The sequence below is a fragment of the Ambystoma mexicanum genome, chromosome 5p (genome assembly GCF_040938575.1).
Source record: "Ambystoma mexicanum isolate Mex_15411 chromosome 5p, UKY_AmexF1_1, whole genome shotgun sequence".
NCBI lineage: Eukaryota > Metazoa > Chordata > Amphibia > Caudata > Ambystomatidae > Ambystoma > Ambystoma mexicanum.
In genome coordinates this window covers 107,877,663-107,897,731 of record NC_090930.1, presented here as the reverse complement: position 1 = coordinate 107,897,731, position 20,069 = coordinate 107,877,663, and positions in this window count along the sequence as shown.

The window sequence follows — 20,069 nt, the reverse complement described above, 5'->3', positions numbered from 1 at the left end:
GCATGTGTTGGCACGTCCAACATGGACATGTTTTCTTTCCGCAGCATTCATCCATTATGGGTAAAGTGTTGTTCTGTGGGAATGATGGCATATATTGACACACCCAGCATGGAAAGACACTGGCAGAATACTGGCATACATTTTGGGCAAAAGCATCATGAAATTGCTCCCGTGCACCTTTGGTGACCTGCCACCTCTGGAATCTTTTCATGGGTTACCCTGCAAATCGATGGTTCATTGCAGGGCCGGATTGGCCCCTCGGCCTTTCGGCTCGTGGCTGGGCCGAAATCATCCCTGGAGAGTCGGGCCGGTTTCTGCCCATGCCTGGGTCGGTTTGTAAAAAATAAATTGAAAACAAATATACAACCGTATGTACTGGCCTACCTTGCCATATTGAACTGCATAGTGGGTACTGGCCTACCTTGCCTACATTGAATTGCATAGTGTGTACTGGCCTACCTTCCCCATATTGAGCTGCATAGTGTGTACTGGCCTACCTTGCCTATATTGAATTGCATAGTGTGTATTGGCCTACCTTGCACATATTGAACTGCATAGTGTATACTGGCCTACCTTGCCTACATTGAATTGGATAGTGTGTACTGGTGAACCTTGCCCATATTGAACTGCATAGTGTGCACTGGCCTACCTTGCCTAGATTGAACTGCATAGTGTATACTGGTCTACCTTGCCTATATTGAATTGCATAGTGTGTACTGGCCTACCTTGCCTACATTGAATTGCATAGTGTGTACTGGCCTACCTTGCCCATATTGAACTGCATAGTGTGCACTGGCCTAACTTGCCTACATTGAATTGGATAGTGTATACTGGCCTACCTTGCCCATATTGAACTGCATTGTGTGTACTGGCCTACCTTGCCTAGATTGAACTGCGTAGTGTGTACTGGCCTACCCTGCCTACATTGAATTGCATAGTGTGTACTGGCCTACTTTGCCTACACTGAACTGGTTAGTGTGTACAGGCCTACCCTGCCTACATTGAATTGCATAGTGTGTACTGGCCTACCTTGCCTACACTGAACTGCATAGTGTATACGGGCCTACCTTGCCGGCCCTGAGCTACATACTAGAAACTATACATTCCATAACATAGCAATGATGATCTAGACATCACTGTGAACCCTCCAGACATAGATAATCTTCCCGAGAATAGAATGACATCCACCCTCATCTATCTGACCACTCTCTGGTCCTCAATGCAGTAAACCTTCTACCGCAATGCATGCCTACTGCAACTTCTATCTCTGAGACACCAACCATCAGTCTACACAATCACCTATCACTCACCTATCTAACAAATATCCTGTGAGACACCTTAAGAAGAAATTCCAAATTACGCTCAAGATTACCCAAAATCTATGAACCTCCAGCCAGATTAGTCACCACACCCAGTAATAGAAGAAACTTCCAATTTAATGCCACCAAATTAAACACCCCCCCACGCCTCCACCAAAAATGATCCCCACTTTATCAGCTCCACTAACAAACACTGGAAATCAAGCAATAGATCCCAGGTAACTTGAATCTTAAATCTTAAATCTTATGTGAATAGTTAATCATGACATTTATCATACAGTTACCTGGGATCATGTATTGCAGCTGGTGCATTTGGTTAGAGGGTTGGTTGCCTGATTGATCGACATTCTCATTTGATTTGTTGGTAAATAATCAATACTCTTTTTATACACTGTACATTACTTTTTTTACTTTGATAACTTTGTTGCAGAACTGTTAAATAATCTGCATTTTGAATATTTACATTTTGTTTTTTTTAGATTTGTGTTTTTCTTTTTCTATGTAATTTTGTGAAATAACTATTTGAAAAGTTGGTTTACCAACTGTAACAAATAAAAAAAAATAATAATACCACCTGCACCTTCTGAATGCCATAAAGGTGTTTTGCATGTGGGTCTCATTCATGCCTGTGTTTTGAAAGGTGACTTTTCTGTGGGTTGTTAGACTGAGCCAGATCACTCATAGATGCCATGAGACACTGTAGCCACGGACACAAAGTCAGAGAATGGCATATGTGTTGGAATTTGCATCATATGAAAAGGTTGCATGCCTTCAGCAAGTTGTCTGGTGGTAACAGTGATTCCACCTGGAGGAATTTCCACCAAAACACCTTACTGAGTGCTAATTTCACCCGTTTTTGCAGAATTACCGTTATTGCATGGTGTACATGGCATAGATGCAGCCTGGTAATACCTCCAAAAACTTGGTGGGCGAATATAGTGTCATAACCTATATTGTGGCTACTTGACAATTGGAGTTTTTCTTAAAATCTGAGCCCAGATGCAGCTCAGTCTGTTCGGTTTATGCGCTTTATAAATAACAACAACAAAAATCAAATCACAGTCAAGGCGGAAAGGTATATGAAAATCCAACGCAATGTTTAACACGCTTTTGAGGGTGTCTTTCAAGAGTGAAGGATTGGTTACTGGAGCGAAATAAGCAGCAACGTGGCAGTCATGGGAACAGTGGAATGACCTAAAAGTCAGGGTCTGCACTCACGTAGCATAGCACAACACAGCAACTAACACCAACAGAGTGGCAGAGGTCGCAACAGCCAACCAGTAACCAGGAAGACACCAGTGAATAGATGATTGGCCAGTAGGCCCTTAAGCAATGCCCACAACACAATTGTACGCAAGCCACACACTTGCTTTCACCTTGCAGAGTCTGGGGCAGTCAATGTACATGCACAATGAACACAGCCAACACACCTGGACATGTACTAATGACCCAAGGCAGGTCAGTAGAGGCAATTTGGAATTCTAAGTCATCAGCTTGCAGTTCCAGGTAGAGTTGAGTGTCTGTGTGGTTCCCAGTCTACCAGATCACAGGTTCGAATCCCGTCAAGGCCAACTCAGCCTTTCATCCTTCCGAGGTCGATAAATGTGTACCAATTTCGGTTGGGTGATATTGTATGTAAATATGTGCTCTGTAAAGCGCTTTGGATTAAGGCGCTATAAATAACACATCTATCACCAACCACCAGTACATATCAGAGGCTTCCTGGGCAGTCAATGTTCGAAGGCAATGTATTTCAAAACATGTATTTGTTGAGCACAAACCAAGCATTCATTTGATAAAATTGAGAGTACTGGTCAACCCCTGTGTGCACAAAACCCGATTCTCCTTTCACTCGTCTTCTCGTACCCGCACCATCGCACGTTGGCAAATCTTAGCTTACTGTGCTGCCCATCCTACCACCACAGGCCCCTCGATTTCTCTTATTTTTTATTTTTTTACATTCATAGCAGCACGCACAGCATCTAGGCGCTAGTTACAGACATGCATCTTTTAGTATAGTAGATTCATACGGTCTTAGTTAATTGAACAGGTGTATCTTTAGTTTTTTTTTTTTTTCTGAACAGGTGGTAGGAAGGTTCAGAGCGCAGGGCAAGGAGAAGAATGTTCCAGAGGTTAGCTTCCACCCCCGGGAAGCTTAATCCCCAGCTCTTATCCATAAATGCATAGTTTTCAGTAAGAGCTTAATTTTGATATTTAGGGCCCGATTCATGGAATTTTTGCACGGTTCAACGTGACTTTGCACGGCTGAAAAGTGACTTTGCACTGCCAACACAAACCCTGATTCGTGGAACTGTGATTTTTGTCGTGCAAAGTTAGTGCAACGTCATTTTTGCAGTACAAAATGACTTTGCACTGAATTTGCACAGAAACAATACACTTTGCACAGATCCATGAATCCAGGTTTGTGTCGGTAGTGCAAATTCACTTTTCAGCAGCGCAAAGTTACTTTGAACCATGCAAAAAATGTCATGAATCAGGCTCTAAGTAGCCCATTTAAAGACACCCCCAACATTTGACAAGTATAAAAACTGAAGCCATTGGGTGGGCAAGCTGATTTGCCCAAGGTCACAAATGCAATTAAGTGTGTGAGACAGGACTGGAAGTAATGTATGAGAGTAGTGAAGCAAGTGCTCAGTGCTGCCATTTTGTATCCACTTGCAGGTCAAAGATTTGAACCCCAGTTGAGCCAACTCCGCCTTTCATCCTTCTGAGGTGGCAGCTTTAGCAAACACTTTGAGTAACAAGTTATTTTGTTATGAAGGATGCTCCAATAAACAACAAAGTCACTAATCTGTGCTATGGCTGTGGGAATACATGTTTCTAAGATGTTGTCAGGTGCTGCTACACCTGACCAGGGACTAATCCCGATGGAGGCTCAAACTGAAGATCAGACCACAACTCACTATACTGCGCTACTGCCAAAAGCTGCCAACACAAAAACTTGCTTCCCACACCCTATACAGCGCTCCGCTGCTCTCGAGCTAGGTCCGAGCTTTAAACAATAACATAAAAGAAAATACACATTTTGTTAGCAACTCCAAATACTGCTTGGAGTGGGATGCATCACATGCCATGCAGTGTATCCCCATCCATCAGCTGAAGCAGCATGGACATGCTTCCTGAGATTGACATTAGTGCATTATGGGTAAAGGCAGCCGGCTTGGTCATGACTTCTTACAGGGCAGCACTGGGAATTTTGACAAATCCAACATATGTTTATGATTATGTAGGGATTCTTGCATGTGTTGGCACGTCCAACATGGACATGTTTTCTTTCCGCAGCATTCATCCATTATGGGTAAAGTGTTGTTCTGTGGGAATGATGGCATATATTGACACACCCAGCATGGAAAGACACTGGCAGAATACTGGCATACATTTTGGGCAAAAGCATCATGAAATTGCTCCCGTGCACCTTTGGTGACCTGCCACCTCTGGAATCTTTTCATGGGTTACCCTGCAAATCGATGGTTCATTGCAGGGCCGGATTGGCCCCTCGGCCTTTCGGCTCGTGGCTGGGCCGAAATCATCCCTGGAGAGTCGGGCCGGTTTCTGCCCATGCCTGGGTCGGTTTGTAAAAAATAAATTGAAAACAAATATATAACCGTATGTACTGGCCTACCTTGCCATATTGAACTGCATAGTGGGTACTGGCCTACCTTGCCTACATTGAATTGCATAGTGTGTACTGGCCTACCTTCCCCATATTGAGCTGCATAGTGTGTACTGGCCTACCTTGCCTATATTGAATTGCATAGTGTGTATTGGCCTACCTTGCACATATTGAACTGCATAGTGTATACTGGCCTACCTTGCCTACATTGAATTGGATAGTGTGTACTGGTGAACCTTGCCCATATTGAACTGCATAGTGTGCACTGGCCTACCTTGCCTAGATTGAACTGCATAGTGTATACTGGTCTACCTTGCCTACATTGAATTGTATAGTGTGTACTGGCCTACCTTGCCTACATTGATTGCATAGTGTGTACTGGCCTACCTTGCCCATATTGAACTGCATAGTGTGCACTGGCCTAACTTGCCTACATTGAATTGGATAGTGTATACTGGCCTACCTTGCCCATATTGAACTGCATTGTGTGTACTGGCCTACCTTGCCTAGATTGAACTGCGTAGTGTGTACTGGCCTACCCTGCCTACATTGAATTGCATAGTGTGTACTGGCCTACTTTGCCTACACTGAACTCGTTAGTGTGTACAGGCCTACCCTGCCTACATTGAATTGCATAGTGTGTACTGGCCTACCTTGCCTACACTGAACTGCATAGTGTATACGGGCCTACCTTGCCGGCCCTGAGCTACATACTAGAAACTATACATTCCATAACGTAGCAATGATGATCTAGACATCACTGTGAACCCTCCAGACATAGATAATCTTCCCGAGAATAGAATGACATCCACCCTCATCTATCTGACCACTCTCTGGTCCTCAATGCAGTAAACCTTCTACCGCAATGCATGCCTACTGCAACTTCTATCTCTGAGACACCAACCATCAGTCTACACAATCACCTATCACTCACCACTCTCTAACAAATATCCTGTGAGACACCTTAAGAAGAAATTCCAAATTACGCTCAAGATTACCCAAAATCTATGAACCTCCAGCCAGATTAGTCACCACACCCAGTAATAGAAGAAACTTCCAATTTAATGCCACCAAATTAAACACCCCCCCACGCCTCCACCAAAAATGATCCCCACTTTATCAGCTCCACTAACAAACACTGGAAATCAAGCAATAGGCCAACCAAAAAGAAAAATTGTGTCACCCCAGTGACACCTAAACCAATCACCTCAATGACACCCAAACCAAGCATCCCTCTGAAGGGTGTCCTTATTAATGCCAGGTCATTAATAGCACATGCCACTGAAATTGCCGATCTTATCCAACTAGGCGACTATGACCTCCTAGCCATAACGGAAACTTGGCTTCACCAAGCAGCAGGACCCGCTCTGATGCTTGCTCTGCCCCCTAACTACAACATTCTCAGAGAAGATAGAGCCAATTCTCGAGGAGGCGGTTTAGCCATTATCGCTAAAAACTTACCATAAAAAATAGAAGCGCGTTCAAACACGAAATCCTGTGAATCCTTAACCGCTAAACTCTTTACATCCTCCTCTCAAACCATCAATATACACCTCATCTATAGGCCACCAGGTCCCATTGGAACGTTTGAGGAGGACATCTCCATGATCCTCTCAAACAACCTAAAAAACTCATTGCAAGCCATCCTTCTAGGAGACCTGAAATTAGCTTTCAACAACATTAAAGATTTGCAAGCGTCTAATATTAACAATGTCATTACAGAACTAGGATTTACTCAAAGAATTTCACAATCTACCCATGAAAAAGGCCGAACCCTCGACTGGGTAGCCAACCACAACTGTGATGTAACCATCACTGATGTCAGCCCACAAATCTGGACAGATCATGCGATAATAACCTTCCTCATAAATGAAAACATTGCCCAACCTAAGGAAAATATATTAGCTCCCCCCTTACCAACCAGAAATAAAAAAAATATAACCACAGACAATCTACTACCACTTATCCTCCCAACCCAAAATTCCCTACCTAAATCACTGGACCCCACGGCCCTAGTGAATGCATTTAACGCAACCATCGCTAGAGCCTTGGACACTATCGTCCCCCTGAAAATGAGAAAGAGTAAGCGCAAAGCACTTTTAAACACTTGGTTCACCCGTCACCTCAAATCCCTAAGGATTGAAAAATGCTAATGTGAATCCGCCTGGTGACTAACTCCATCGGAGACTAATAAAGCAGCGCTCATCAACGCTTCTAAGACTTACAAAAATGGGATAAGGAGAGCTAAAAAAGAGAACTTTAACAACAGAATTCTGCAGGCTAAATCTGGAACCAAAGAGCTATTCATCATACGAAAGGAACTGGAAAACCCCATCCCTGCCCAGGACAACTGCGACAAAAATAAAACATGGTGCTCCAACATACAAAAAGCGCTAAACAATAAAATAGCCACACTCCAAACCAAAATTGAGATAAAGAAACAAAATATTCCTCCTTCAACCAATCAAAAAGGTAAACTACCTACCGCTACCAAACAAGAACAAAAATTCAACTTCACCAAAGTAACTATATTAGAGATTGAAACGATAATACTCTCGCTCAAACTGTCCAACTGTCGAGGGGGCCTATGCCCAGCCCAACTGATAAAAGATGCGGCCAGAGACCTATACCCATTTACCGCTAAACGTATCAATGCTTCCTTTACATCTGGCACGATACCAGACAACCTCAAACAATCTTGGGTCCTCCCCCTCCTTAAAAAACAAACCTTGGACCCGTCCGTCCCGACTAACTACAGGCCAATTACAACGGTACCATTTCTGTTAAAAATACTAGACAGAGTGGCTTACTTACAGATCCAAAAAAACCTGGAGTTGCATCAACTATTAGGCACCAAACAATCAGGTTTCAGGCCCCAGCATAGTACCGAAACCGCACTTATCGATCTCAAAACCCAGGTCGATGAGTTGAGAGACCTTGGAAAATCAGCCCTACTCCTCCTACTGGATCTCTCAGCGGCATTTGACCTGGTAGATCATGAGGTACTTTGCACCCACCTGGAATCAGCAGCCCACTTCTCCACACATGCCATTGCATGGATCAAGTCGTTCTTAAGTGGCAGAACTATGAGGGTGTTCGCTACCTCTGCAGCGGCCGACCCAGTACCCATAACATGTGGCGTTCCCCAGGGATCTTGTGTCTCCCCAACAATGTATAACATTTTCACAAAGCCCCTGTTTCATGATCTGGACCTTCTGGGTGTCACCTACACTAATTAGGCAGACGACACTCATATTCCCATCCCACTTTCGGGGGATTATGAACAGGATTTGGCCTTGGTGAATAAGATATACCTCATCATCCAGGCATGGATGGCCCGTCACGGTCTATGTCTGAATGATGACCAAACGGAACTCATCATACTGGGGAGCACACATAACATCAAAAAACTGGACGATGACTATTCATCATTTGTCATAGATGGCAACACCATTAAGGTAGCAAAAGAAGTAAAAACATTAGGTTTCTACCTCGACTGCTGCCTCTCTCTAACAAAGCAGGTGAGTGTGATGGCCTCTGCAATTTGATTAGAGCAGCAAAACCTTACCTGTCCACTACCAGTTGCCTCACCCTATCATCACCAAATTGGAATATTGCAATGCATTATACGTAGGGTCTAATAAAAACACGCTGCAAAAAATCCAAACTTTGCAGAACAACGCCCTTAGAGCCGCCTTAGGAATTCCAAGAAGAGAGCATATTTCAGATGTCAAAAGACAATCGAACTGGCTCTCCACAGTGGACAAAATGAAACTTAAAACAGTATCACTAACATTCAAAAGTATTAATGACCTAGCCCCCAAATACCTAACAGAAAGGCTCATTAGAAGAACTTCCAACAGAGCCACTAGAGAAGAATATACCAACCAGCTAATTGTATCCCCATTTAAACTGAGCACTGCCGGAGGCAACAGCTTCCCAATCAAAGCAGCCCAATTGTGGAACTCCATCCCACCAGCTCTAAGGTCTGACCAATCCTGAAAATGACTTATAACTATCTGACCTCAAGACCTCTTACATCTCACTCTGCCTTGCTTTTTGACTATCAATGTATACTGTGTATACTCCTCTGTGTTCAAATACTTGTGTATATAACTCTGTATATAATTTGTATACAAACTTGTAGGGTAATGACTACCTTGTTATCAATGTATCCTGTATCTACTTGAAATGTTTAACTGTAACCTGTAAGCTTAAAGTATTCGTTTACACGCGCCCGGATACATTCGGGTCTGGTGCACGCTATAAATAAATAACCAAACAAACAAACATATTTTTTTTTCTATTTTCTTCAAAAAGCCTTTCAACCTTCTTAGGTCGATGAGTACCAACATAGGTTGGTAGGTGATATCCTATGCATATTTGTTCTAGAAAAAAGAGTAAGTGCTATACAATAACATATTATCTTTTGGCCTTCAACGTCTGCTTGGATTCACAGTAATTTAGTGTACTAATGAAAAATACTATTTGATGCCACTTCCTGTTTTGTCAAAGGGTGAAAGGTCGTGTTTCATCGCGTCCCGGGATGTCACTTTGGGGTAGGGTCAAATTACATCACTTACGGTGATGTCATCAGAGGTCAAGGGTCGTGAGGTGAGGGGTGGGCCACTTTTTTTTTTTTTGGGTGACCGGGCCTATTTCTTGTCCCATTCCAACCCTGGTTCATTGTATGGCTTTTTTTCCAATGTTACACATGAAGTGTTCAGTAAAATACACTTGTTAGCCAATCATATTAGAAAATGCCCCCCCCCCTCTTGTTGGCGAGGTCTTCCTCGATTCACCGGGTCACAGTTACAAGCTTGTATTATGCTCTGTTCGCCATCAGTTGAGCCCAATGGCTCAGAAAAGCATATTAGGAATGTGTAATTGACCAGAGCGGATCTCTTTCATGCTCTGTTCCTAACAAAAGGCTGCACCTTTAAATACAGCAAAACAAAGGCTTTCACTAAGTTTTCTAATGGCCGAAAGAGGAAAGACAACGGAGGGAGATACAAAAACAAACAATTGCAAAGGGTTTCTCAAATTAGGTGTTAAAGCTGTAATAGCTTTGCACCAGAGTAAAGGTCTTCTTCATCTTTGCCCTATTGCCTATTAAGAAAATCACCAGACCTCTTAAATCACATGTGAGAATCTCATGCTTTTGAAAAATCGGTATCAGGTAATTTTATCCCCATAAATAATATCACCATATATATGGTCGCCGGGAAAGTCAAGATTATTTATGGGGATAATTTATGGGGTAAATGGGAGCGGGGTGTCCCCTGCTCCCTTTAAAAAAATATGGGGGTTGCAGGGGTGTCCCCTGCAGGTTCCATGGGTGAATATGGCGCGAAGAAACAGCGCCATTTTTGTAAGGTGATATTGTTGCGGGGATATTAACATATGGAACCGACAAATCTGAAGGGCTGCAGGGTAGTAGCAGTTTGCAGGTGAGTGTGTAATGAGGAACCTTCGTTTGTGGTTTAGGTTTCAAACAAAATGCAAGTTTTGATAACTTTTAGTGGAAAAACTGAACATATTATGCTGACAATGCTAAAAATGCATCAGCTTTCGAGGTCCAATAGACTTCTTCATCAAATGGTGGTTTATTTATTTATGTAGTTATATAGCGCACCTAACCTTGAGGCATCTAGGCGGTTACAGAACAAAATGATCAACAAAGAAAACCGTACTGCATGTCAGTTCTTACAGCAGAAAAGAAGGACGAGAAATGCCTTTAGTTTAAATTACACTGGCTGCAGGAAAGAGTACAGATGCAATTCAGTCCTCGGATGGCCCCCTTATCTATAGGGCCATAGATCTGGAATAAGAACAGACACATGCAATGAAACCCATTGCTAAACAGTTGTCAACTCAACCAGTGCTGATAAATGATATTTTCAGCATTCACAAGTTACCCCACACCTTTGGAGTCTTAAATACGCGTACATTGCCATAAAACATTGAATGCTTCTAATCACTAGTTTTAAAGACACTGGAGGAAGAGCTACTGAAATAGACGTGCTCGATATTTTGCAACGAAGCACGCAGCACCAGTTCTAGAGAAGTGATCCTCTGCCTTGCGCACTGCAGCAGGTGAGTGCAATTACAAGCACTTTCCTGTTCTGTGCATCCATCTCACAGAGTAAGACTTGCTACGAGTCAGTTTCATCTGACCCTTTCTCTACGGGAGGAGCGCACCACCCTTCTGAACTTCAGAAGATGTGGTTGCATGCAGAGATGAAGTGGGGAGGAGTTTGAGAGATTGGAGCCTTTGGTGTGTGCGAATCGTAGCCAGACAGGTGGTCAGCATGTTGGGAGAGGCTGAGCTTAGGCATCTGCCCAGCAGATCATTTGGGAGCACTCCAGACATTTACCCAGTACCAAACTAGCCCTAATAGGTGTTGCCAGTCTTAAAGTCAATTTGGTGTTTTTACAATAGCCAATGCAATGATCTCATTGCTAAGGAGGTGTGAAGCGCCTCGAAGCACACTGTGTATAGGCACATTATAAATACCCAATAAATAAATAAGCATTTGTTTAAGCGCAAACAGAAAGTCGGCACCATGGTTTTTAGCACGTCACGATAAGTCGTTTTCATTTTGTGTATAGCAGTCACATTACCTTATAGAAGCCTCAAGGCACAGACAATGATGATGGTAGTATGGGCAAACCGGAAAAGGCAGCGTAAGGAGGGGTAAGATTAATCAATGCCATACACATTTGGAAGAAGGCAGTTCTGAGTCTTTTGCAGTACTTGCTGCAGTCATCCTCCAGGCGCACAGGGGATGGGAGAGAGTTCCAAATAGATGGCTCTTATATGGGCATGTTTATAATGGTGTTCACGTACTAGAGAGACAGTCAAATATCCATTAGTCAAGTCAAGGGTAGTATATACTTTTGATCCCTGCATCTGTTCAAGGCCCTAATCAATGTAAGGAAGTGGCCACCTTGACATGTGTACTCTTGTTCAGTTCCCTCAGGTCTACAAAAAGTCTACATTGTCCATTGGGTTTCAATATTCTTACTACTAGATTATAAAAAGTACTGTGCATTGGTTGAATTATCCAAAGGAGTTTGGGATACGCTGATAATAATTTTCACATAAATGGCCCATAGCTTAATATGGGAAAAGTGGTATTTTGGAAAGGGGAAAAAAATATGTTTGGAATTTAGTTGTAAAGAAATAGAAGTGGTGTGCTCCTTTTGTTACTTGGGGCTCACCTTCGGTAAGTCCTGAAATTGGGCGTTGCATATCAAAGCTGTAGCTGCAAAATTAAAGCCTGGATGGGGGGACAGTTGAGGTTCTGTCATAAATGTGGGGCCTTGAAGTATATAGAGTAAGGTATGGTCATTGCTCCTATATGTGAGTGAGATATGGGGGTTTGCAAAGTGTGACCAGCTGGTGGGGGCCCAGAACAAATTGTTAAAGAAACTAACTGGCCGTCCTCCGGGAGAAGCAAATAGTGGAATGATAACAATTGTGTTCCATAAACACCCGCTGTCATATGAATATTATACTGAGTCTAGTCCAAACACAAAGTTCACAGTATTTCATTCTGTATTTGATACTGTAGTAGCCAACACATGTTTCGACCAATTTGGTCCTTCTCAAGGCATAGTATCAAATTGCACTGGATTGTAATGTCTAAGCCTGCTTGGTTGAAGTGTTATGAGAAAATCCTTTATCAAGTTCATTTGACCTTACAGTGAGTTGAAACTGCTAATTTTTTGTCCCAGCTTTTGCCTGGCCCATCAAAGATGCAATTCCATATGGATGTCTCAATGTACTTCCTGAATTTCGTGCAACCTTACATTTGGTTAGAGCTGCTAATCATTTGTCCCAGCCTCTGTCTGGCCCATCAAAAATACAATTCCAAAAGGATGCTTCCTGAATTTCATGCAACCCTGTTTCTTTAGGGGTTCCCCATGTAGGTGTCCTGCCGCATCCGTGTAGTATTCTGGTGAGCTAAGGAAATAGTGGAATAAGGTTGGAACTGGGGGTGCCAAATATAGCCAAATTGAAGAACCTGAGGTTGGCAACTTTCCTTTTAAAGGCGCATGTGTTATGCTTAAGGAGTCCTAATATACAGAACACATTGGTGGAGATAGATTGCTCGGAATCCAGGAGAAAAAACAGAGCTGGAGGTGAATCTGTCAACTTAACATCAAACTCATAGTTGAGCAGTACCGTAATGCAGCGGAATACGGTATTGCCATCAAGTTTTACCTGCACTGCCCTTTATCTTCTATAATGAATTGCAGAAACAATGATTTTGTTTTTAATCTTTGCGAGTATGTATGGGAAGCCCTTATGTATAGGAATGTTTTAATGAAAAACTGTACCTAGTAAACTGTTATGATGTATTTTGCTATGTAATGAGTGTGCTGTTGGCAATACTCCATATGGAATGTATCATATAGAAGTGGCCAAGGGAGAAGCTGTGCTGGGGGTCTGGTCCAGTTTAGCTTAAATAAATGTGATATAAATCTATCCGTGTGTCTATGGTTTGTACCCCAACATTGTCGACGAGGATCCTGAAGACTCAGGCCCCTGGCACCAATAAAATGTGTCTCCGGTCAGAAAAACAGTGAGCTGCTACTCCGCTTTGTCCCCTCACTCCGCTTTGTCCCCACGACGTTGTTGAGTCCGGAAAGTGAGGGAGCTGTCGAGTTGGTGTGAACACAAACACCTACATGCAGCCATCTAGCCGTAGGTGTAAGATCACACACCTACTGGCAGCTGCGCCGCCCACCTGGGCATGAACGCGGCCAGCAAGGGAGCAGTGGGTGTGACCCCACACACCCACAGGAAGCTGCTCCGCCCACATGCGCATTTATGCAGCCAGCATAAGAAAAACAGATTCCTGAACCCCCTCAGTGTCGTCTTCCTTCCAAGGCGAGCACATTGCCCCTGAGCTATCTTCGCGACACTGGCCCCTGTCTTCTTTTTTCACCATTTTCTGTTTGTGAGGTCTTCCTTGGGTTTTACCCTGTGCATCGAGGCAGATTTGAGCCCTTTGTTTGTCTTGCCTTTGGCAGGCTTCAGACCTGAAGCCCACCTCTGGCTCCAGTGTGTCGCGAAGGGTAGGATGTGAGGGAGGTTCCCAAAACCCCCCAGTCCTTTGTCTCTAGAAATGCCTGAATGCATCCAGTCCAGATTGGCGGGCTGGCTGTCCCTTTAGGACAGCCATCCTGCTGTGTGATTGATAGTCTAGGCTGTGCATGAATGGGAGAAACCTGCTTAAAAGGTGAGGGTTTTGGGACTAGAGGCAGAGTCGGCCACTGGGAAAAAGAATCAACGAAGAAACCATCAATGAAGATTAATGCATCCTCCTGGACCATTGAAATTGGCAGGTGAAGCCCTGCTGCTGTGCTGAAACTCCTTTTTCAATTCAACAGAAAAGCTCCAGACGGAATGACTTCTCCCCTTGGGATAGTGGGACCAACTAACCCGAGATGAACTCCACTAGACCATCTTCCCAGACTGGCTGTACTTCTTCGCTGCTGCAAGAACCGAGTGCCAGGGGCGAATAATTCATAGTCGAGTGCAGCATCTGAAATCCAGCTAGAAGCTCCAGGAGTTTACTAAGGACCCTCCAGAAGCAGGACGACCAGAGCTTGAGTCCCCTCACCAGAGTGCAAGATCCAAGGAGTGAAGGAAGTCCAACTGATATCCGAGATCCGCAACGGTGCTGTTTGCTAAGTGCTGAAACCGCAAAGTGCAGCTGAACCGAAAAGAGCTTGTAGCTGCCAATGACCTCCCAAGTACTGCTGCAGGAGCACTCCAGATGTCCTCCCTCCTGTCCTGATGACTGAGGCTCAGGAACACAAGGTCTGCACCGCTGTAGCAAGACAGAATCCAGCTGGACCACTGTTCTTCAAATCAGAGGTACTGTTTAGGCTTGGGGTACTTACCTCATTTAGCTGTGCTTTTCTCAGTTGGGAATTGCAGTGGCTTATCTTTAGAGTTGATTCCAAATCTCTTTTTACAGGCTTAACAGATTGTCACCCTACAAGTGATTTTCTACAAACTCTCTACCTTTGTGCAGGACTGTTTCCTGATGTAAGAAGTGCCTCAGCTCCATAGACTGTGCTCCAATTGACTTTGGCTTTCCTGGCTCCCTGAAGACTCCTTTAGTCCATTGACTTTGATATTGTTTTTACCTCGTAGGTGATAGCTTGTTGTGAACTGTTACTGCTGGGAAAGTCTTGTCTAGATTTCATTGGAAGATTTAGTTGTCCTCACATTTACTGAGAACTCGTTTAACGTTTCTGCAACCTCAGAATCTGCAAAATAACTAGTGTGATATATAAATGCTGTTACTGTTCTTGTGAATGAAGTCACCTCAAGGTGTAGGAATTGTGTAAGAAGCATATCTAAAGAGTATCCACTAACTCGCTCTTATTCTGATAAGTCATTCTAAAGTATATTTACATTGTTACATAAATTGCCTTTTTAAAGAACGCTTATTTAAAAATTGATGTTAAATAAATAAATAAATAAATAACTATTTATAACAGAAACCTTGAGTGTAAGTGTTACTTGGTTACGTGCATTTACGGATTTCATTTGTACAGCTCTACAGCTCACATTTACCCTTTTGAAATAGGCCTGACTGCCCAGTCACACTACCAACCTGTGTAGTACAGGCCTATATTAAAAGGTGGGTTACCTAATACCAAGCAGATAAGTGTTGTCTAGTCTCACACAGTGTGACTGCATTAATTCTTACCTAACAGCCTGTCCTTGCTGCTTGGGACAGAGGAAGAACGTGCATGCTCAAAAGAAGTAAAAGCAATGACGTGAAACTGTTGGCACTGATCTCTGCACGCTTCCGAGGCTTTTGCAGGTTAACCTGTTACTTCCCTAAATAAACTGGAGAATATTAAGGAAAGAATATAGAAGAAGAGGTAGCAAGGAATTGAAACCAAGGAGATTTTTTTTTTTTTTTTTACAAAATAATAAATAAAGGGGAATCCAAGGAAAAGGGTAGAAAGTAAAGAGGTGAAACTAAAAAAAGAAAAGAATACATTTCTCTTCACCAAACCCTGTAGCAGAAACAAGAAATGGTGATGCCAGGTGCAGCTGGTACTCCTATGATTATTTCGGCCCGTAGGCCCTGCAAAAGTGAAATGGGCACAATGGAAGAAAGTATTCATTCCTTACATGAAAGCCGCCTGTGGAAATTCGTATTCAAATGATGGAAAATGTTTACTCTTAATGCATTTCTTAGGATATGAGGGTCAACGCATGTTTGAAATTTTACCTCCTCTAGCAAATGAGGGTAGTGGTGATAGTGCAAATGAACTAGACAATGCGTTGCTCAAGTTGGACTTGCATTTTAACCCCAAAAAAGCACCATTTTAGAGCGGTACCATTTTGGTGTCCGTCAACAAGAGCAGGGCTACAGTGTTGAGGAGTATGTGACAGCCCTATGACATTTAGCATTGTCATGCAAATCCAGAGATCATACATGATCAATTCATGATCCACTGCAACTGCAATAAGATCAGAGAAGAACTGTGGTTAAAAGACGAACCAACACCTAATGAAGTGCTAGACATTGCCAAGCGGGTTGAACACTTGTAGGCCTGCGTTGCGAAACTGTTTGAAAAGGAGAGTGCTGAAGCTAAAGAGGAGGTGTAAAGCATAGTGGACGGAAAGCAGAATTGATATCTTTTGATTTTTATTTCTATCACGCTCATACACAAGTGTTTCAGAAGAGGACACAAAAGAAAAGCCAGTGGCGAAAGGAAACTGTGATACCAAGAACAATAGAGCAAGAGGAGTGAGGAGAGAAGAACGTTTATGCTTCCGGTGTGCTAGCAATTAACAATTTGCTGGATCGATAGCATGTCCGGGAAGAAGAGTTACGTGTGCAAAATGCAAACGACAAGGACATTTTGAAAACTGTTGCTAAAACTTTCAATTTAATCAGAAAAATGTGTTATATGTAAATGAAGATGATGGGCAAAGATCTTCTGAGGAGGAGGAAGGCGCGCACCCGGAAGTGACAGAAGTGACTGTTTACTGGCGAGATCGGCTGCTGTTTCCTTTGTGCAAGACTTTGGCACCTGCCCATTATTCTTCCTATCGCAGTGTGCATTTACAGCAGGAGGAAGTCCTTTAAGGCGACACCATCCGTGCCTGACTTCGAACTCTCCTGTGATTGTACGGCTTGTATTTGTCCCGCTTACTGCCCCGCCTCCCTCTGCCTTCATATTCCGTGTGCGTAGCGCACCACACGCGCGCACCCGGAAGTGACAGAATTGACTGTTTACTGGCGAGATCGGCTGCTGCTTCCTTTGTGCAAGACTTTGGCACCTGCCCATTATTCTTCCTATCGCAGTGTGCATTTACAGCAGGAGGAAGTCCTTTAAGGCGACAACATCCGTGCCTGACTTCGAAGTAATTCAAACTTGACTTTCTTACTGTGTGTGTTTTTTTATTGTTATACTTTTCCGGACGGGCAGGCAGCCAGCTCGTATACACTCACACTTACCTGTTCTCTACTGTTGTTTTGTGTTCCCCCACTGCAGCTCTCCTGTGATTGTACGGCTTGTATTTGTCCCGCCTACTGCCCCGCCTCCCTCTGCCTTCATATTCCGTGTGCGTAGCGCACCACGCAAGCGCACCCGGAAATGACAGAAGTCACTGTGAACAGCGAGCAGCGTGGGTGCGACTTATTCTCAGTTTAACCTTGCCCAACCTGCAATTCAGATCTATTCCCCACTTGTGTTCCCTCGCGTGGATTTCACTATGTTCACGCGTCTGCACTCCTTAAGACAAGGTATGCCAAATGATACTGTGATTGTCAACAACCTAGATAACGCCGTAGATAACAACTTTAATGCACTTCACAGGGCTCATTCCTTGCGCTATTTACCATTAAAATCTCGGCACACATCTATGGCCCTCATACCCTCGTTAAATCTTGACTGTTCTAATTTTAGCAGTTTTGGGCACATTTCGGTCCCTGCACCCAACCTACCAGCCTTGTTTTCTAGAAAATCACATGCTCTTGGCCAGGTTGCGACACATCAGCAATGGGCCAAATCCCCCCCGGCTGACCTGATGCAACATTCAATTTCGGATGCTACCTTACTTACATTAGAGGGTCGATGTGTCAAAAAAATCGCCTCTTCGTCTGTCTCATTTCCAGCAACGATCTATGAATGTCTCACCCCCCCAAATCACGTTCCTATTTCCCTGAATTCTCACATGGGCGACTCGTCAATCTCAGTCTCAAGCACTCACGATGACGCTGTCCCCCATGAAATATCCTCTATTAGTAATCCACCAAGTGATTCTTCTTTGTATGCTCAGCCGACACCCCGTGCGCGTCCTCAACCTAAATCTCCGAATTCGGAGTCAATCAATCTTCCTACTATGCTGGAGATAACTCTTGCAGCATTAAACACTACTGTCCTGAGCTTATACAAACTCTTTGAACGTTTGGATGAGAACATTTCTAAGCAGACACATCAGATTGACATGATGCATGATTGGATTTTGTCGTCTACCAAGGCCCCTAGTCCTCAAGGTTCTTCCTTTTCACAAACAACTCCTTTTCCCATTCTCCCCTCTATTCCTAGTATTATTCGCCCCATTGATACAGAGCCACAACATGCCATGCCAATGACAGTCGATCATTCTTGGGAGAACATTTCAAATACCCAAGAAGGTCCAGTCGACCATCCTACAACGATGCCCACGTCTTCTTTGGTTTGTGGCTCTGTCCCGGTTCTACCTCAAGCTTTAGCTTGTTCTCACGATTCAAGTGCACCTAGTTTAGTGTCCTTTGTAGTGTCAGCTCTAAGCAAAACTAATAAAAATAAAAAATAAAAGTTGCCAGTCCGTCAAACCCTCATCAAGAAATCCAAAAACATGATTGCCCCAAAATTACCTAAAAATTCCAGCGCATCTTTTTTCAAAAGTGGTTCTGCAGTCCCTTCATTGTCATCTAATAAGATTTCATCCAAGTTACCAATGACCGACACCAATGCAGCTTTAACTGGTCAACCTGTGGTTCCTACTGTTCTTCATTATTCCCCTTTGCATAATTTAGCTATTGCCCTAGAGGCATCTGTGACTCCTCCGACCTCCAGGACACCTAACACAATAACACCTGGTGCCCCAGCAGCGACGGCCTCGGTGCCTACGGGTCTTCATGACTCACTCTCCTTTTCCACTCAAAATTTAGCTTCTATTAAATCTGCTATTGATCAATTTCTTAGCCTGCAAAGCCAGTCTACCATCCCTTCTGCTGCTCCTGTCCCTGTTAATGTCTCTACCTCTTCGACCTCTCTAAACAATCCGTTTAGAAAGGATTTAACATGTACTGCGATACCTCGTATGCAAGAAAATGTTCAAAACACGTTGTTGCCTCAAATCTCCACCATTCATCCTGATCTTATGATCTCACAGTTGAAATCTTTAATGGACGATTTTTTGGAAAAACAAGGATTTTTGGAGCATACCAACTTTGGTCAATGGTGGCACTTTTAAAACCTGTGTTCAAAGTGCCCACAATCCTCTAGGCAACATCGTACTTTCCCAAGCCCCTCAGCGTCTCTTAACTACTCCACAGATCTGGCCCTCCTCTGCACTGTCTAGGTCTAATAATCAATTTGATTCGGATTCTCTGCCCGTCATGTCCAAACAAAATTTGAAATCTAATAAATCCTCTATCAAACCACCTTCCCAGTTTGTTAAATCTCGCCCCCCATCAGGACACTCACTTATTATGAAATGCAGAGGTGGTAAACACCAACTTTATGATTTAAATAGACAGTGCGTCCTAAACATCTTAAATGATGTAGATTCCCTTGAACATGTCTCTTCCATTGACATCGATTTGGTTGAATTCATTGGAGACACCGATTTCATCATTGTGCGCCTATGGATACCATCGGCCAGTGTTGCAAAAACGTTATGGAATGCCAAACTTACCTTGTTTGACATGGGCTTTCTCATTACGCAGGACCCTGAGCGAACTCAATCCCTATTCACTCCGACAAACACAGCTGTTGGCACTACTGGCCAAGCTATCGCCTCCACACGGGTTTATCAATCCAACAAAATGACGTTCCATCAGTCATAACCATCAGAC